The sequence below is a fragment of the Dunckerocampus dactyliophorus genome, chromosome 13 (genome assembly GCF_027744805.1).
Source record: "Dunckerocampus dactyliophorus isolate RoL2022-P2 chromosome 13, RoL_Ddac_1.1, whole genome shotgun sequence".
In the NCBI taxonomy this organism is placed as follows: domain Eukaryota; kingdom Metazoa; phylum Chordata; class Actinopteri; order Syngnathiformes; family Syngnathidae; genus Dunckerocampus; species Dunckerocampus dactyliophorus.
The window spans coordinates 15,502,657-15,521,049 of record NC_072831.1 but is presented as its reverse complement, the minus strand read 5'-3'; the positions used below and the strand labels follow the sequence as shown (position 1 = coordinate 15,521,049).

At 42.0% G+C, this 18,393-nt stretch overlaps 1 protein-coding gene across 5 annotated transcripts in view; it reads right to left on the bottom strand.

Moving 5' to 3' along the window:
- arid1b (AT rich interactive domain 1B (SWI1-like)) overlaps positions 1–18,393 on the bottom strand; it is a 263,934-nt gene that overhangs the window by 145,918 nt on the left and 99,623 nt on the right. The window lies entirely within an intron of this gene.

The window sequence follows — 18,393 nt, the reverse complement described above, 5'->3', positions numbered from 1 at the left end:
TTTCGGGGAGTTCTTTAACCATGTTGCAGTCTGCTCTTGTGTTGAACATGCTAGGCTGGCTAGCGTGACCTGGGCATGTTGGCATTTTACTTGTTTTACACTCCAATTCTCCAAATTCATTGGAGATCTTTCAATATCCTTTACCAGACACATACTGTATGCATCGACAATCTTCTTTCTGAAGGCCACAGAGAGTTCTTTCATTTCACCATGGTGATGCCACTCACTTCAACAATGGAGTGCAAACCGCGGTTTAAATGAGACAGATTCCTCCTATAATTGCTCTGCAACAATCTTGTCTTTTGCCCCTGGTATGGTACACATGAACCTAATTTTAGACATTTTGAGAAGAAAGAAATGTTCTTTCTCAAAAAAGAAACACAATTCACAAATAACTGTGAAAAGAATTAGCTTCAGTTTGATTTATTGTTTTACCTTAATCTCTAAAGATTCTAATGATCAAATACAGTCGTCCGTCGCCATTTCGCGGTTTGAATTTTGTGGCTTCACTCTATCACGGTTTTTCAAAATCAATTAATTCATAAATTATCACTGCTTTGTGGTTGACTACGGCCTATTAGTAAAAAAATACGTTTATTTAAGCAAATTGTACCTATTCTTGGCCTAAAATTAAGCATTTTCAAGCACAAAATGACTAATTGAACAAAAATACAAACATAAGGCATTCAGAAGACACATTTAAAGACATGATATATATTACTGTCTACACTGGTCACTTGGTGTCAGTAATGCTACGGTAACAACGGGTGGATTGTGTAGTTCTGAGCTGCTGTTTTGAGTGGCTATAGATGTCAGCGATGTTCTGGATGCTGGTTAGAGCTAGCTTTTAGGAAATAAGTTCGCAGAAAAAAAGAATTTGGGAGTGTTGAACTGTTCATGCTGTGTTTTGCTCATCTGCCTGTAAGACATGTGATCTGTGTCTATTTCAAATGAAAAGGCTGACTAACTAGGGGGGGCATGACAGAAAACAAGTGAGAACCACTGTTATAGGGGCGTTTGTATTTTATTTTTTCGAAGCTCCCCTGGGCATTTTTCTGTGTGGAGTTTGCATGTTCTCCCCGTGTGTGCGTGGGTTTTCTCCGGGTACTCCGCTTTTCTCCCAAATTCCAAAAATATCCATGTTAGGTTAATTGGTGACTCTAAATTGTCCATAGGTATGAATGTGAGTGTGAATGGTTGTTTGTCTATATGTGCCCTGCCATTGGCTGGCGACCAGTCCAGGGTGTACCCCGCCTCTCGCCCGAAGTCAGCTGGGATAGGCTCCAGCTTATCCACGACCCTAATGAGGATAAGTGGCATAGAAGATGGATGGATGGACTTTATTGTGCTGCATGTACTGCCCTCATCTTGTTAAAGGAAACCTGCACTTTTTTGGAATTCTACCCATCATCCACAATCCTTATGTGAGACTTTCTCTTTTCTGTGCAGTTTTTCAAACAGTTTTTCAAGGTTTGTTCAGAAGGCTTTATAGGCGACATAGGTGCGTCCCATTATGTGCATTCTGAGCTGCCTCTTTTTATCTATTTTTATAGCTTTAGAATGCCCAGAAAAGAGAAAGACGTGTGTTTATGTCTCACATAAGGATTGTACTGTAGATGGGCAGAATTCCAACAAAAGTGTAGTTTTGCTTTAAGGCCACTATCAGTTTTAAATCGAGCATCGATAGTAAAACATATACATGACAGAAAACATTAAAGTCATCTTTGAGAAGGAAAGCAAGGCAGCGTTAGTGACTGTCTGATGTTTGAGCAGCGTCCTGTCCTGCAGACATTAGTGGTGAAAGGCAGAGCCGCATCTGTAATCCTTTTTCCAATCACAGGTGTGATTATTTCCCACAGCTGTGTTAATCTTCCTCTCGTGTTTTACGCAAATACATTCAAATCACGTCACATTGCAGGGGAATTTATGTCTGGCCTTTTCATTGACTGCTTCACGCTAATGATGTGTGTCATGTATGGTGATTTACAATTACGCTACTAACATAGCAGGTGAACATTAAGTATTCTCATTATAATATGATACGTAGGATTTGCAATTCCTTCAGAAAATGTGTGTGAATTAAATGAAACTAGGACTGGTTAATACATCACAACATATCATATCAATGCCAAGATCTTTTCTTAGCACATCTCTTTAGGGGATGTGATTAAAAAGGGATGAGATTAGAGCAATCATCTAATGTGATGCCATAATTGACACGTCATTGCTTTTCTTGCCTTTGATCTTGCTAAAATAAAAACTCTCTCGTTCCAAAGAGCCACAGAGTTTGATTTATCATTTTTCAGTCAAGTTGTGAGGGTTTTTTTAATTTTTTTTTTATAAATGTAGGTGTTGGGCTCGGATCCTTGAGTGGACTGTGTTCCACTGTAACAGGTACTTCAATTTATATGGAAGTTACCAGGCTTCTGGAACAGAGCATGAACCACAGAACCATTAAAATAACCCAAATCGCACTTGCGCAATCTTCCTCTTTTGTTAGTTGCGAGCTAAGAAGAAGATAAGAAGTTGGAAATGGGCAAGACACAACAGTAAAACCAGTCTGAAGCACCGCAGGAAAAGCTATTTGGAGCGAGTTGACCCCAAGGGCAGCTGACCGGCGAGCTGGCTGGTTTCCTGGTTAAATGGAAGTGGTAAAAGGAATGGAGGCCGCTCTGGTTAGCCAATCCAAATGCATTTTAACAGAAAATGACTTATAGAGACGGCGGCACTCCCAGTCTGCGAGTGGTTAGGACAGGAAAATAAGAGGGAATGAGGTCACAGAAGGGGAAAAAAGGGATCAGTGTGCTCCCAGAGGGAGAAATAGAAAAGAATCAAACACAGTTGAGGTCGGGAATGGAGAACAAAAGTCTGAGTGCATGTAGACTTTGAATGGAAGAACAATGGGCAATTAAAGACAAAAAATGTGTAATTCATATTGTTTTATGTAATCTTGTGGTACAGACTGTTTTATTTTGTGGTGACAAGGTGTGAGAACAGTTCTTCAAACCCAATTGTGGTTAGAGACAGAGGCTGTAATAACAAAATCAGAGAGAAGTGAACTGATAGGGTACATCTGCGAAGGTAAACATGCTGTAAAACGTGTGGTGAATCAACCATCTCCTGTGGACCTTATAGCGTGCTGCAACATGTCTCCCCATAAGGGAGGCAGAATTAAGTTGGCCATTTCAGAAATGGAAAGAGCTTGGATGGAGAGAGACAAAAATGAAATGACCTTTACTGTCTCCCGAAACAAGGACGGTATGGTTATTTTCTTCCTGTCCAAACGTTTCTTCTGTTTGGTCTAGTGTGTTTTCTGTGGACCAGCTTCTTTCATTTCTGTAATTACTGCTCCAGTCTGCACATATTATTCCCTGATTGTTTTGGGATACAATATTATACGTATGATATTGTGCATTCAAATTTTCAAGTATTATTCTTCCACCCGTTTTCTTAATGCGCTTGATAGCAGAGCTGCCGTTACATTAGCTGAGCTAAGCACAGCCCAGACGTGAAAACTACGATATCAATGATAGAAGATTATATGGTATAGTTGACATTTTAATGTCGCACTATGACAGGTATATCGCACAGCACTCGTGCTGGTGTTTGTTTAATTTTGGTGAACTATACTTTATTTTCTTTGACCACTGGTGTTATGTTCTGTGTTTTGTGTTTGTTTGGACTTTGTGTGCTTGCTGGTTTCTGTGCATTCATTGTGTGTTTCTTCATGCCTAGGCAACCTGAGTGCTGAGTTGGGTGTGGCAATTAGGCCTACTTATGCCAGCTGTTACAGAGGGAGGACGCTGAGTTGTTCTCAGCTCATGCTTGCGCAGCGATGACTTTTCCCTGCTTCTTGGATTACCTGCTCACGTATTCCCTAGTTGTGCTCGAGTTTTTCCTCTGGCAAATAATTGTTTCTGTTTTGCTCTGGCGTCCTGCGTGTCTCCTTTGGCCTTTTCTTTTTTTTTGTTTGTGCGAGCATCCTGCTACGTCTTAATATCAAGCACTGTTGGCTTCGCCCTTAGTTTAGCTTACCTTTTTACTACCATTTTGCTACACCTTGTGGTTGAAACGTTTTTCTTTTTGGAGTCTATTTTTGGTTGTACTTTTTCCTAGCCTCTGTGCTATGCCTTATGTGGGACTGAGATCTTGAATAAAGACTTTGTTTTTTTCTGCACGCACCTCTGTCTTGCATGTTGGGTTCCTGTCCACACCAAACCTAACAACTGGTGGCAGTATTGAGGATATCTTTATGCGTGCGGAAGTGACATGGTGGACAGAGGTTTCACGGTTTTTACCGCTCACACATACTTATTTACACGCTCACCTGTACAATTAGACATACTTATGCTTGCTGCTACACGCTCCTGCATCATATTTCCACACTCACCATCCATCCAATCTGCCGTCATACACCGCAACTATGGACAAGTGATTTATTCATTCTAGGGCTGCGCCGATAGATCGGCCACCGATCAGTGTCGGCCAATTTCCCTGAAAAAGCATGGTATCGGCATATGCCGATACTTGCTTTTAAACACCGATCCCCTTCGGCGATCAGCTCCGCCCCCATTGCTGTAGCTAGCCTATAGTGACCGTCTCCCACCCACTTTCCCAGCAAAATACGCCTTAAAAAGTTTTAGTTTGGTGCGGTATTTGGGGGGCCGGCAGTTGGCAAAGTGTGGTGAATTTTCGCGACTCGCGATGTGATCGGCGGCTAATTAGCCAAAATGCAGAAGACGCCCACAAACAGTTGTTGAATTCGTCAGACTGGATGGAAGGACATCGTCGGCGGTGGAGAAACCGGGTTTGCCAACTGCCTGCGGTCCTGCTGGATGCTCTTGCATCCAAAGTCTCCTTCAAGTAAGCGCCTGATCCTCTAAGTTTCACCAGTGATATTTGTCGAAACTTTATGCTTCCCCTTTATCCTTCCCATATCATGTAGCCCAGCGGTCACAAACATGGTGCCTGCTGGCACCAGGGAGACCCTCCCACGACTACGAGGCAAGCCTGCTTTTCATTCAGGTTTTCAGTTAATAATGTGTGACCACGAGAAAGAGCAGCATTTTGTTAATGTTCTGGTAAAACATAATCACTTTGTTTGGGTTGACATACTGTAAGCTATGGAAATGTTTTTTATTTAAACATTTACACTTAATGTATGTGATCGGTATCGGCCGATTTTCACTCGTGGATGATTGGCATCGGCAACATAAAAACCTGACCGGAGCATCCCTGATTCATTCGTTCATTTTTATGTAATAAACTTTTACATTCCACAAATAGAACTGTCTGTTTGGACATTGTTTCTCCAGGTGCGTTATGACCTGGATTCCCCACACTTAGAAGCCACTATGGTAGGATGTGATAGTCGCTACAAAACATTTAAGGAGCGGGAGAGGACACAAACATTAGCAACACGTGAGCTACAGTGCTACCATACACATTTTAACAGGCTATAATGCCTGGTTAGCCTCTTTGCTGAACTAAAGCACAAATAAGAAAACTAACATGTCTCAAGTTTATCATGTGCTGTGTAGCAAAGCCTGCTTTTATTGAACGCTGTCTTCTGTGAAGTGGTACCCGTCTACACGTGGCGGGCTCATCCAGCTAGGGATATCAGAGGCGGTATCATGTCCGTGAGGAAGGTTTTTCATTTATGGCTTCATGAAAACCCTGAACTTCAAAACCGACTGTCTCCTCTCAAAAGTGGAGCAAACATGTGAGTGAGATGATAGATACTGTATGTCTCATGTTTGGAGAGCATAAACAGGCTCTAGGAACACTGGAGAACATTATTTAAAAGTCAATTGAGGACCTTTTAAATCCACACGCTCTATCCAGCCAACGTCCCCTTGCAGAGGAGGATGTCAAAGGTAACCAAGACCTGAATGAGGACTCCTCTTTCTCTCTGACATTTCCTCACCCCAGTCACATCTCATCTTCATCTAAATCAATTCATATCTGTCCTTTCCCAACCTCCTCCTTCACTCTTCTCCCTTCCTTCCTGCTGGTGACCTTGCCTCCCCCACTCCACTGCCCTGCATTGCTTTCCATTGATGAGGGGGTTGATAGGAGAAGGACAAGTGCTCCTCTAAGCCTGGCTCTTCTTTGATGGGGACGGATGAAGGGGGAGATGGGATGTTAGAGGAGTGCAGCAGCAGGTCTTTCTCTCTCTCTCTGCCCTGCTCCTCAAACCGGACTGCTAACACACACACACACACACACACACACACACACACACACACATACATAGACACACACACACGAATACACAAATGCTTTGAACCGCTGTGCTTCAGTGTGTTCAAAGCAAAGGCGAAGGTAGAAAAACACACAAGCATAGTGAGGGAAGAGAGGGAGAGAGAGAGAAGGGCACTTCAAGGTGAATTTGATTTCCACATCATTTTAACCCCAAACACATGCACACACCAACACATGCACTTTCAGCTCAAGCTTTGTTAACTAAAAGTCGAATTCCACACTATTTGAATAAGAATGGGCACACCTAGCCTTTACACCTACAGACAGAACGTGATCAAAGATAAAAAGTGAGTTTTGTACTGGCAAATATGAGGTGAACGTGAAAGGACCAGAGAAAGGAAATCATGTACTGTATGTGATGAAAGCAGCCTAACTGAGTCAAGCCCTGGATGTTGTTTTACACAGTGGTTCACCAATAAACCCTTCCCTCCTCATACTCTTTGTATAAATATGTGTAAATATGTTTACACAATATGCATATCAGTGTGTAGGAGAAGAATGACTCAGGCAATGTTGAACCGGGCCGTGCACAGCAGTCCCACGTTCTCTGGACAAAATAATACAGAAACAACACATTTGAAGCTGCCATTGCTCTGAGCAAACAAGTACAACCATGTGCATGTACAGTAAGTGTGTTTTTGTGTGTTACAAAATGTGCTTGCCCTTTTAAAGCAACCATGTCAAATGCAAAGCTCCCAGCTAGCTTGCATACTGATAAGGCTGGGAGTATATAACAAGACAACACGGGCCACTGTGCCGAGCTCCTCTGAACCCCAGTGGCCACTTCCTCTAAAAAAAACCCTTGGCTTGAACACTTAGCTTTGTGCACATGATGCAAATGTCAGCTTGAGAATATGATAAATATCGTCCATCCAAAACGCATAAACAAAAAAACGCGCTGGTAGCTCATTAGAGGGATAAACGCTGCCTCAGCCTCGAGGGTGCAAGAGAAAGGATGGAAATCAGGAATGAAAAACAGAAGAGACGGAAACACTTGAAAGACAACAAATCATATGGACTGTAACTCAACTCACAGACAGCTTTTTCATCTCTAGGCTACTTGGCCATTGTTTTTTCTTCTCCCACCAACAAACAAGCTGTGATGTGGAAGTAACGCAGCTGCTAATGGATGTGACAACTTGGGAAGAAACACAAGCCATTAGGACAAATGCTATGTAAAGCAATAACTAGAAAATGAGCCCAGATGAGAGCATGAAAGATTATGTTTGTGTGCAAAATTACAGAAACATCTAAATGTGACAGAATTTCCCCAAGAACACAACAGTGTTTATCATTTAAACTTTCTTTCGAGACAATTAGTTTTTGATTAGTTTTTGATTCAGTGATTTGAAATATTTGAAATGTGCATCATAGGATAATTAACAAAAGTAAAACATTGTCAAGTCAATGAAAATAAAAAAGAAATAATCATATAAAGAATCAGCAATTGAAGATTAAAGGAGTAATTTCCAACACATTGAAGAAGACGTGTTCACTTCTGTTGCTTTTATCTTCTTCTCGGTCGAGTAGTCTGCTGTCCATATACCTTTTTATGATCACGTGCACAATCTATGCAATAGCTTTTATAAATATAATTCTCAGCTTTGTTTGACGCTGCCAAGATGTGTTAATTGAACATTATGTTTATTACTGTGGCTGCTGGAACAGGACTGCATTACACTGAGCAATGAATCTAATATGTTGACGCTCTAATTAAGGTATATATCAAAGGCAGTTCTCAGCATGATACAGATCAGTTCTACAGTCGTGGCCAAACATTTTCAGAATAGCACACGTTTCCTTCTTCGATGTTTTCAGATATTTTTGTCAGATGTTACTGTGGTATACTGAAGTATAGTTACAAGCATTTCATACACGTCAAAGGCTTTTATAGACAGCTACATTAAGTTTACACTACCCACTTTTCCAGTTATTTATTGAAATGCATTGTACTGGAGAAAGTCATTTGTTGCTACAAAAATGGCAAGAAAAAAGGGAATTAAGAATGGAAGAGAGACGGAGCGTCTTGACACTAGGTTTTTCGTCCAGAGACATTGGAGTGTTCTAAAACTTTTGACTGTGAAGAGTTAATATTTGCAGTGTTGACCCTTCTTTTTCAATTCACCGTGGCATGTCGTCAATTCACTTGTGGGCCAAATCCTGACGGACAGCAGCTCATTCTTGCATCATCAATGCTTGGGGTTTGTCAGAATTTGCAGGTATTTGTTTGTCCACCCGCCTCTTGAGGATTGACCGCAAGGTCTCAAAAGGATTAAGGTTAACTTTAAGGCCATGAACCCAAAATGTCGAGCCAGCCAGTTATCACTTTTGCCTCAAGGTGGAAGGTGCTCCATCATGCTGGAAAAAAACATTCCTTGTCACCAAGCTGTTCTTGGATGTTTGGGAGAAGGATGTTTTGGTACCGTTCTTTTTCCACGGCTGTGTTCTTTTTTGAAAAAATTGTGGGCGAGCCCGCTCAGTTGGCTGCAGAATACCAGCGGCTTCTTTGCACCTTCTTGACATCAAGGCGTTTTCCAACAGCCTTTGTTTAACTGTGCGAGCAGATGTACTCACACATGCTAACTGTTTTGCAGTGCAGTTTTCCTTTAACCTTCCCTCTGCAACCTGCGTTGAAACTTCCTGCCTTCATTTTAAAGTCCTATTGTGATAAGATTTCTGACTTGAATTCAATAGTGGTGCTCACATTCTTTATCAAAGCATTTGCAACTTTCTCTGGCGTCATGGTGGGTTATTTTGCAGCCGTAATAAAAACACATACAAAACAATCATTAATACACAGTGTGCTTGAACACCTCATTACGGCAGTGCTTATTAGGGGGAAGAAAGGTGACAGAAACAGAGTTGTTCATTGTTCTGTGTACGTTCAATGAACAAAGAAACCACACACAGGCACATAATAAAGATGACTAATGGATTCCCTGGACCAAAATCTGTCTGTAGTGCGCCAACTCTTAAAGAACCACTACACACTCTTCGCAAAGACTGAATGACTAACGCCTGGATGCTTTGGCCGTATGATAACCGAGGCAGTGTACGAAAAGTAAGACATATCGTTGGCAATAATTTTGGTTGAAAACGAAATTCTCTGAAAACCAGAGAATACAAAAAACGGGGTTCCACTGTAAATGTAAGTTCCTTATTGTCTGAAGTGCAGCATTTACAATAATAACAATAGCTTGTATTGAACAATGCCCGATCACTGCTTTTGTCTTACTCGTTTATTCGTTGGTTTATGTCAGGGGTGTCTAAAAAAAAAAATCTAAGGATATGGGGGTCCACTTTGATATTTCTGATTTTGTAAAAAGGCTAAAATATATTTAAAGACAAAGCTTTGGCTTATTAGTAGTTATTATCATCACATTATGCTCTTTTTTTGCGTGTTTATTTTATTTTTACAGTGTGCCGTGGGCCAATAAAACACAAGCTCGGGGGTTATATTGGCCCCCAGACCGCACGTTGGACACCCATGGTTTACGTATTTCATCGAGAAAGCGAAGTGTTCCCAAGCACTTGAACCCAAACACCTGAATACGAATACCGTCACACAGCTGCCAATAAATACAATGTATTGTATCCGATGTAGTACACTTTGACTAGGCATAATGTTGTAGTCGCTCTGTATACTTTGCAAGAGTATGGAGGCGAGAAGTTCATGATAACAGCAGGTACCAGAGCTGGAACTCACACTTTCAAGTGATAGTACATATCACTTTGCCAAGTGTGACAGATGGTCGTACACTTCAAAAGAGCAATGAGAATGCAAAAACGGGCACTCAGTGACTCTGATTGCGCGTGTGCTTGTGTGTATTGTAGTGGCAAAATCAATATTTCCACCGTATGAAATTTTGCTCTGTTTTGTTGCAATTATTTTTGTGTGAACTTTTCACCTCTCACTGTTGTTTCATCTTTATCACAGCTAGCTATATACATTCCAGTTGGCCTGTCCATGCTAGCTGGCTCCTCTCGAGAAGGAGTGTGTCGACTCCCCTTGAGAAAAAAATTCCCCACCCATGTACTTTCACACACTGATTATAACTGGATGTGTCTTTATTCGACATTCACACTCGTACAGACAGCAGCTTGTTTCTCTCTGTGGGACGGTGTAATCTAGGAGCTCCTAATAAATAAAAACCCGGTTTCTCTGTACAATCTTTACTGATAGAAAAAAAATACCAAAACAGTATGTATGACTGTGTGACTCACTAAAAAGTAAATGTTCCTCACACACTATTTTGGTCCCCATGCATGGTCGCTCAGTGCCAAGCGCTGTTAGCAATCAGGCTGGCAGGTCAGTAACAAGCTGAAGTGGACTGGACAGTCATCAAGGCAGGGCTGAATGCCACCAGGAGAAAACCCCTCCGGATTTCAATCCTTTTTCTTCATCTCCATCATTAAGCCTTTGCTTTCTTCCTGCCTAAATGCCTTCAAGACAATAGTGTCTCGTTTCTCTCCGCTTTTTCCCATCTTCAGAGTATCGATGCTGTCGCACCGATTGTTAAAATTAACCAATTTGGCAATAGAACTTAAGATAGATGCAAAAGAGATGAGAGAGAATCTTGCACAAGGCCACATAAATAGATACAAAATACACAAGCACACACACACTCAAAGGCTCTGGCCACCATCCAGCCGGTGTTATGTAGCCTGAGTCTATAAAGCCCTGAGCGCCATATTGACAACTGTAATAACTGTGGCTGGCAGGACAGAGCTGATTACAGCAGCAATCATAGACCGTGCCCTGCACATGGTACATGGTGCGCGCACACACACACACACACACACACACTTAATCCTTCTACGGTCCGTAAAGTTAGAAGTCAGCTAACGTTACAGTATACTGCACTGTTTAACAGTATATTTGAACTGTGGATTGTCAAATATGTCCATGGTCCACTGGAAGACCAACAATGCCCGAGTATGCACAAAGACAGTCAGTCAATGCCAGTTGAACAAGGGATGAGTAATTGATTGCTGCCTGGAGGTTTTGTCCGATAGTGGAGATTTTTGTGGCTGTAACTCAACCGCCAATAAATTACGTTACGGTTTTCTTCTTTAGAGCAGGTATACCTGAAACTGCTTCAACAGCACCTCTGCTGATTAAAGCTAAGTAATGCACTCGATTTTGCCTCAACTGCTTCAAGGTGTTAATCAACAAACAATTCCACACATTTAAGAGAATTCCTAATTTAAAAAAAAAAACATTTATTAATGATTTTGCCCGTCTTGGATGGTCAACCATAATTGTTTTGTCTTTATTTATGTATTATATTTTGCAGTTGCTATACAAAAATATACAGCACATATGTAATCAAATGAGAATGCAAAATGCATGCATTTCAAATTCAAACATTTTTTAATGACATAGCTTTAGGCCTGCCTATGAATGCCACCCATCTTACATCTTCATACATCAAACCAAACACCAACTAGAAAAGAACAGCACTCAATAGACTGTGCCGCTAAGGCCAAACACTCCTAACCTAGAGACTCAACACCTGCATATGCCTGCACTTTATGATTAGATTTTAGGCATTATTGACTGAGAAACTCAAAAAATCTCAGAATTGGAAAGATTTTCTTCTCCAACAAAGAAGAGGCAATGGAAATATCCAAGGTAGAGAAAACAACATTTCTTTACAGAGACATTTCTTTACAGAGATTGAAAAACTTTACAAGAAGAACTTTAACATTGAGTTCATCAGTCTGTCTGGTAGCGAGGGTCTGTAATGGCAAGAAAAGGCTGCCAGTGAATGTGTGTAATATTGGAGTGGGGAGAGCAGGCTAAAATTGGGGTCAGAACTATGTGCTACATTGGACAAGGAGAGCAAACAACATGTGGAGAGGAAGGAAAGCTACAAAAGACAGAGGGAAAATGTATAACAAGAACATCTCAAATGAATAAATGAACAATTCCTAGTTTTAGTTGGTAGTATTTCAACATTCTTTAGGCTATCATTATTTTCTTACCTCCAACAATTAGATGTGAGAAAGGATGAGTAATGGACAACATTACATCACGAGGGACACTGTAAGTTCAAGTGTCCTGCTACAAAGAACATCACATTTACACACTGGAGCATCATTGCATTAAGTGGCTAGACGGTTTTGAGCTAATATGCCCTTTAAAGTCCAATTAAATACAAATACATACACTATTACAAATACAATTAGGTGTGCATGAGAAAATGAAAAGAACAATTCAAAATAAACATTTGATGAACAAGTATATTGCAAATACAAGCAACACAGCAGCAACAGACCCAATGCTGCCATACGGCTGATGAGTTCATTGTAAATAACAGTACGCCAAGTGTAACATGCACGCCGACAGCTGAGTAGTGCAACCATACAGCACATTCTGAGGTGGACAAAGTAACAGGCAGCTACATACATCAGGAAGTTGCCTACAGCCACAGCTGCTAACAGCAATGTTTAGCTAATTAGAGACCACAGCGGTTATTTGCTTTTGTAGACCATGGACCCTAGGACTATAAAGGACTCTGTGAGGCGTTAATTGGAATATTCACTGTAACATGTACACATGGCACATTTGATAATTATTGATATTGTATGCCAAACATGCACGCCTCTGGGACACATAAATCAGTGTTTTTCTCTGTTTCATTCCTTCCAATCATCCCCTCTCATTTTCTGTATTCCACATTCAACATTAACTTTCACCCTTCTTTTCTTTGTCTCTCTCCCCAACGGTCCCCAACCATGGAGAACAAGCAATTTGCAGCAGCTATCCGTCACTAATTCGCGTTCAGTGTTCATGAAAAATGTATAAGTGGGAGACTATTGGGAGATGCGTGTTGACACTGGGCCCTCAGCAAGAGACTGGCCCTGCATTAATGGAACATAATGGCTGTCTGTCTGTCTGTCTGTCTGTCAAACTTCTCATACAGTGCTTGATGAGATTAGATCCATAAATATTCACAAAACTCAGTGGAGCAGCTCAAACACAGCTATCTACAATCTGAGCAACTTTGCGTGTACAGTAGGTGTGTGTAATTGCACTTGTGTTTGCCTGTGAGCACAGTGTGCAGCCAGCTAAACCTTCTCAAAGATAATAAGCCTGAAAAACTTTATCTTAATCTTTAAAAGGCACCACATGAATCCAGAATCAAGCTGTGAACTGGGTCGTGAGCGAGTAAAGTAGTGTTTGTGTATGGGAATGCATTTCAGCATAAATGCACTGATGTGGTTGCTGTGCGTGTGTGGAGGAGTTGAAAGTACAGGTATTTGATGACAGTAGATTAATAACAGCACTGTATAGTGCCATCAGGGCTCATCACAGTGTGGATCATGCATAATAAACCTCCCAAGGTGTGTACCCACACATACACAAACACACACATCCTCTCACTATAGCAACGCTGGCAGTGCTGCTGCCTCCAAGTTCCAAGTCAGATGTAATTTCAGCCTCCCTGCAGCCAGAGGGAGCCACGCTGATGACAGCTGAGTTCCTCCTTGAAACAAGTTTTTTCTACATCTGTCCTTCTCCTCCAGTCCTCTGTGGGCTCCTTCCTTCATTCCAGTCAATGTGCTGGGATGTCAGGCACTCAGGATCACACATAAAAATAAACCCAGTGGATGACTGAAGGCAGAAAAAGAGGGCTAGGATGGTAAGCATGTGAGGCAGAGGAAGGAGTGAAGGAGAGATCAAGAATCTTTTGTTATCTGCAGCGTTTCTTTGGCTATTTCCATGTTGTAGCTTAAAGAGGAAACACGAGGAATTGTGTGTGCAGTCTTACGCACATTCACATGCACACAGTGAATTACTAATGAACACTTTCCATGTCCGAGCTATTAATGAATACAAAATGGATGTTTCCAATCTTCTGCTCAGACTGGCTAAATAACATTTAAAGGCATTTTAACTGCATATTTAAAAATGAATGTGGTAATGACAGAAAATGACCATTCATGAAAGAAAGCTTCGTGTCAGAAAGATAGATCAGGCTTTTAGTGCTGGTGAATATGAAATCTACATATCAAGTACGCAATAGAGATGTAGCCTCATTTTATTATGCTATTGCCGTTTTTTATTTTTATTTTTAAGTACCCCATTATGAGCAAAAAGACCTAATTTGTTGTTGGACAATGCAAAAACATTCACATTCATTTACTCCTCCTGTAAGCATAGCCTTCACGCACACACTGTTGAACATTCTGTTGCTTCTGTGCCCCACACACACACACACACACACGCACACGCACACACACACACATAGAAATGTACACAGCATACACATACTTGGCACTGCAGTCATTCATTTTCCATTTACTTGTGCAGCATTGCCCTTTTTTATCACAAGGCAGGATTGTGTTCGTCACAAAGATACAGATGAGGTGTGTGTGTGTCATAGGGATACACCAATCCACATTTCTTCACTTCCAATGAGATCCCGAAACCTGAATTTGGATATCTGCCAATATCGATACAATTCCGATTACAAAGTGCTGCACCCACGCACTAGTGCTCAGCCTGACAGCTTCACAGGCAGCCCGACAACGCAGAACTTTTAACTTTGCACATAACTTACTGGTCGCTACATTATCATTATTGTTCATTTCATATGAGGCTGTAATAAACTCCTCTGTCCGGATGTTTTGGGTAGTGTTAAGAGTTGGTGATGTCTGACCGTGTGTGTGTGCTTATTTTTGTGTGTGTGTGTGTTTGTGTGAGATGGCTGCAGTGCATGTGTGGAGACAGTTATGTTCGTTGATTCTCTTCTGGCTATGTGTGCGGTTATTCCTCTAACTATTTTTGCTGACAACATTAAAGAACAGACGTGGCTCATGGATCGGACATCTCAGCAGGTGGCATCGGGCATTTTCAAAACGTGAATTACGCTGTTGTCGGAACCCAATACCCAATACGGTGTCCGATCTCTTGTGTGTGGATGAAGAAATTTAAATTTGCCTTCCTAATGAATTAGACAGTAGTAGAAACAAATCTTGCCAAAGGACACCAGCTAGATGATGAGAAATGCTGGGCAAAGAATTAAAAAGGATGCAGACAGGGGACATTTATTTCCTTCAAGGGTCAATCCTCAATCTCTTATTCTCCCCCTCTCCTTCCCCCTTCCTCCCCTGTAGCCGGTGGAGAGGCGCCAGTGGAACTGAACTAGTGTTTTCTTAACCAAGTTCATCCCTCTCCATTTCCCCTCAGTCTCAAATCATAAAGCCTTTCACATCCTGGGGGTGCGCACGTGTAAGCGCGCGCGCACACACACGCACACATATCTACCCTTCTCACCAACCAGCCCGTCAAGGGTAGATGGGTAGAAAACATGGCCTCCCCCATCTCCCTGCCACTGCTGCTCAGCCTTGTGTTACCAGCTTGCTTTAACAACCTATCCTGGCCATCAGAGCTCCCAGTAGGTAGACCCATGTCAAGCCATCAAGATACAACTAAAAGCCTTCAGAAAAGAAAATATTTTACAGATCCCCATTGGGATATTTTCTTTTAGTGTGTCTCTCCTCCACAGGAGCACAGTATCAGCGGTGGGTTAGCGCAGGGAGGAATTCATAGTAACACAGAAGTTTCAAAGGAGCAACTAATGGCTGGTCTCTTTTCAACTTCCCCACATTTCAAAACTTACTTGTATCATATTCTCACTAAAAGACTGTGGACCAGAACTGCTGCTGACTCTAATTGGACTCCAGACATGTGAACTCTTAAAAGGGATGCCGATGGCGCGGCAAAGAGGAATTTTACCTCAGATCATTTCCGCTTCCTGTGCGGCTTTATACGGGGGACGAATGGTACGCCCCAGCAAAAAAAAACACGTGTTCACTCTGGAGAAGCAAAAAAATGTGTGTACAGTACATGAGACTGTGTGTGCATGCTAAATGATTCATGAGGAACAAAAGAAAACAGGCCGGCATACAAGCGTAAAACTAGACTGTCTGCATTTTAAATGAAGACCATGCCTCTGACCCGCTGAGTCATTATATCTGGGTTGACGTTAAAACAGGCCAGAGAAAATACATGGATTACTCTGTGTGCATGACATGCAAATTTAAGAAGCAAGTATACCAGGTTTAATAGGATCCACAAATAAGTGTGTAGTCTTGACAAAGTCATTGCTAACCAAATGAAGAAACCTTGGAGAGGATACAAATAATACAAAAAATAATATACGAATATAGATAGATGCAAAAACTGTTTTTTACTTAGTTAGTTTTTGTTATGTTACTATAGTGATTTACTATGTTAGTCCAATTTATCGTAAAAGGTACTGTCTGGTTATGTCATGGTTAGGTACTGCATGGGGGCGCTAGCGTTCAAACGTACTATATCCCGCCCTGTCAGGGAAATCTTTGAGGATAACCAAGACAAGTACTGGACTGTATAACTACTCAAAGAAACAGACTCATCCCAGCCAAGATTGTCTTTTCGCTCGAGCGAGACAGCAAAGCTCACACTCTCGTGTTCGCTTCCCCAGACTGTCGAAACTCTGCTGTCCCAGCCCGCTTTTTATTAAGGCAGAAGCAAAGTCACACAGTAGTGGAAAATAACTGGCGTGTGAGGAGGGGGTGCTGACCCATGGCCTGGCCTTGGTCAGCTGCTCAGCTCATGGGGCAGCACATCTTATCACAAGGGAACTCCGTGGGTGTCTTAGCACATTTTCATAACTGCTACAAGCCTTCACAACAATAGAATTCTTTCACACGCCCTCTTCCTGCTCAGCCAGCAAACTGTCGATAGCTTCTGCACATATGTGTATGTGTGTACATACTACGGGCATGTGCCTGTGCATGAGCCGTAGGTGAGTGACAGCCATTAACTCCACTTCCTTTTTCCGGGGCGAACAACAAATCTTGTTTACTTGAACTTGTAATTGTGCAGAACACAGACATTTTATTGTTCTGTGCTCTGAAACCACTATTGCTAAAATGCAGTATGTACTACAATTTTGGATTAAAATTAGCAAAATAATCGTCCGAATAAGATGGCGAGTGGCACCAATTTGATAAAGAAGGCGAGAAACTCTCTTAAATTGGATTTCGCAAAGATGTACGGGAAGTCTGCATCAACAATACGTTCCATCCATTCACCATTTATAAGTTTTCACATTGTTTCTTTACATGTAGAAATGGAGTCATTGGCTTTACTTTTTTTTCTAGGTGGCAAAATGACCTCAGTTTTGACCGTTTGGAACGAATTAACAACAAAAACCTAGGTGCCACTCTACATTATAAATGTGTAACAGTTTCAAATGCTTTCAATAAATAACGTTTAAAGTGAATAGCCTTGCAAGTTAAAAGTCTGTTCTGGTGGCGTGGTGTGACCGGGAGCATTCTTCTCAACGTGAAACTGGCTTCAGATTAGCGCTCCTATTCTGAGACATGCGACGTGTTCGCAGCAGTGGCAGCCGGGAGCTGCTGTGGCCTTCAGCGCTGCTGCCCCTTCTAAGAATAGACGGCAGCAACCAGAAAACGTCTTGTCTCTGTGCCTGCCCAACTCTTGCTTCTCCTTCCACAAAAATGGACGAAGACAGCAGCTCATGCAGCAGTTATTTCTGCATGGGGATTGCAGCGGGAACACAGTAACTGCCAAGGGACTTTGTGAGCGTAACATGAATGTGATCCAAAAATATGTCGGACTTCATCCCTTTTTCATCTCCCTCTCATTTCTTGGGATTCGGACCTCTACTGCAGTCTACTCTTTACCCCCCCCCTCATTCCCAGTGTGTGCCAGTGTGGAGTCTGAATGTAACCCTGCTGGATGACATTACTGTGTGCTGCCTGCTGGCCTGTCTGCCTGCCGGGGGACTCTCAAATAAAAGGCAGTAGTGTGAAGAGCCAGTCAGGGTACATCCTGTAGAGGCAGACTGACATGCTCTGATAGAGCACGCACACATTCAGTGTGTGAGTGTGCGTGAAACTGGCAGAACGTGCATCAAAGTTCACTTAAGCGTGCGTTTGTGTGCTAAGACGTGTCTGTGTGTGTGTGTGTGTGGTTGTGGCGAGAGAGAGACAGAACGGGGGAGAGAAGCAGGCCTCTCCAGCTGTGTCCTGTCAATCATTCATGACCTAACACTCAGAGGAGGGCAAGGTGGACACAAGCAGGAGGGTTAGTATTTGACAATTTTG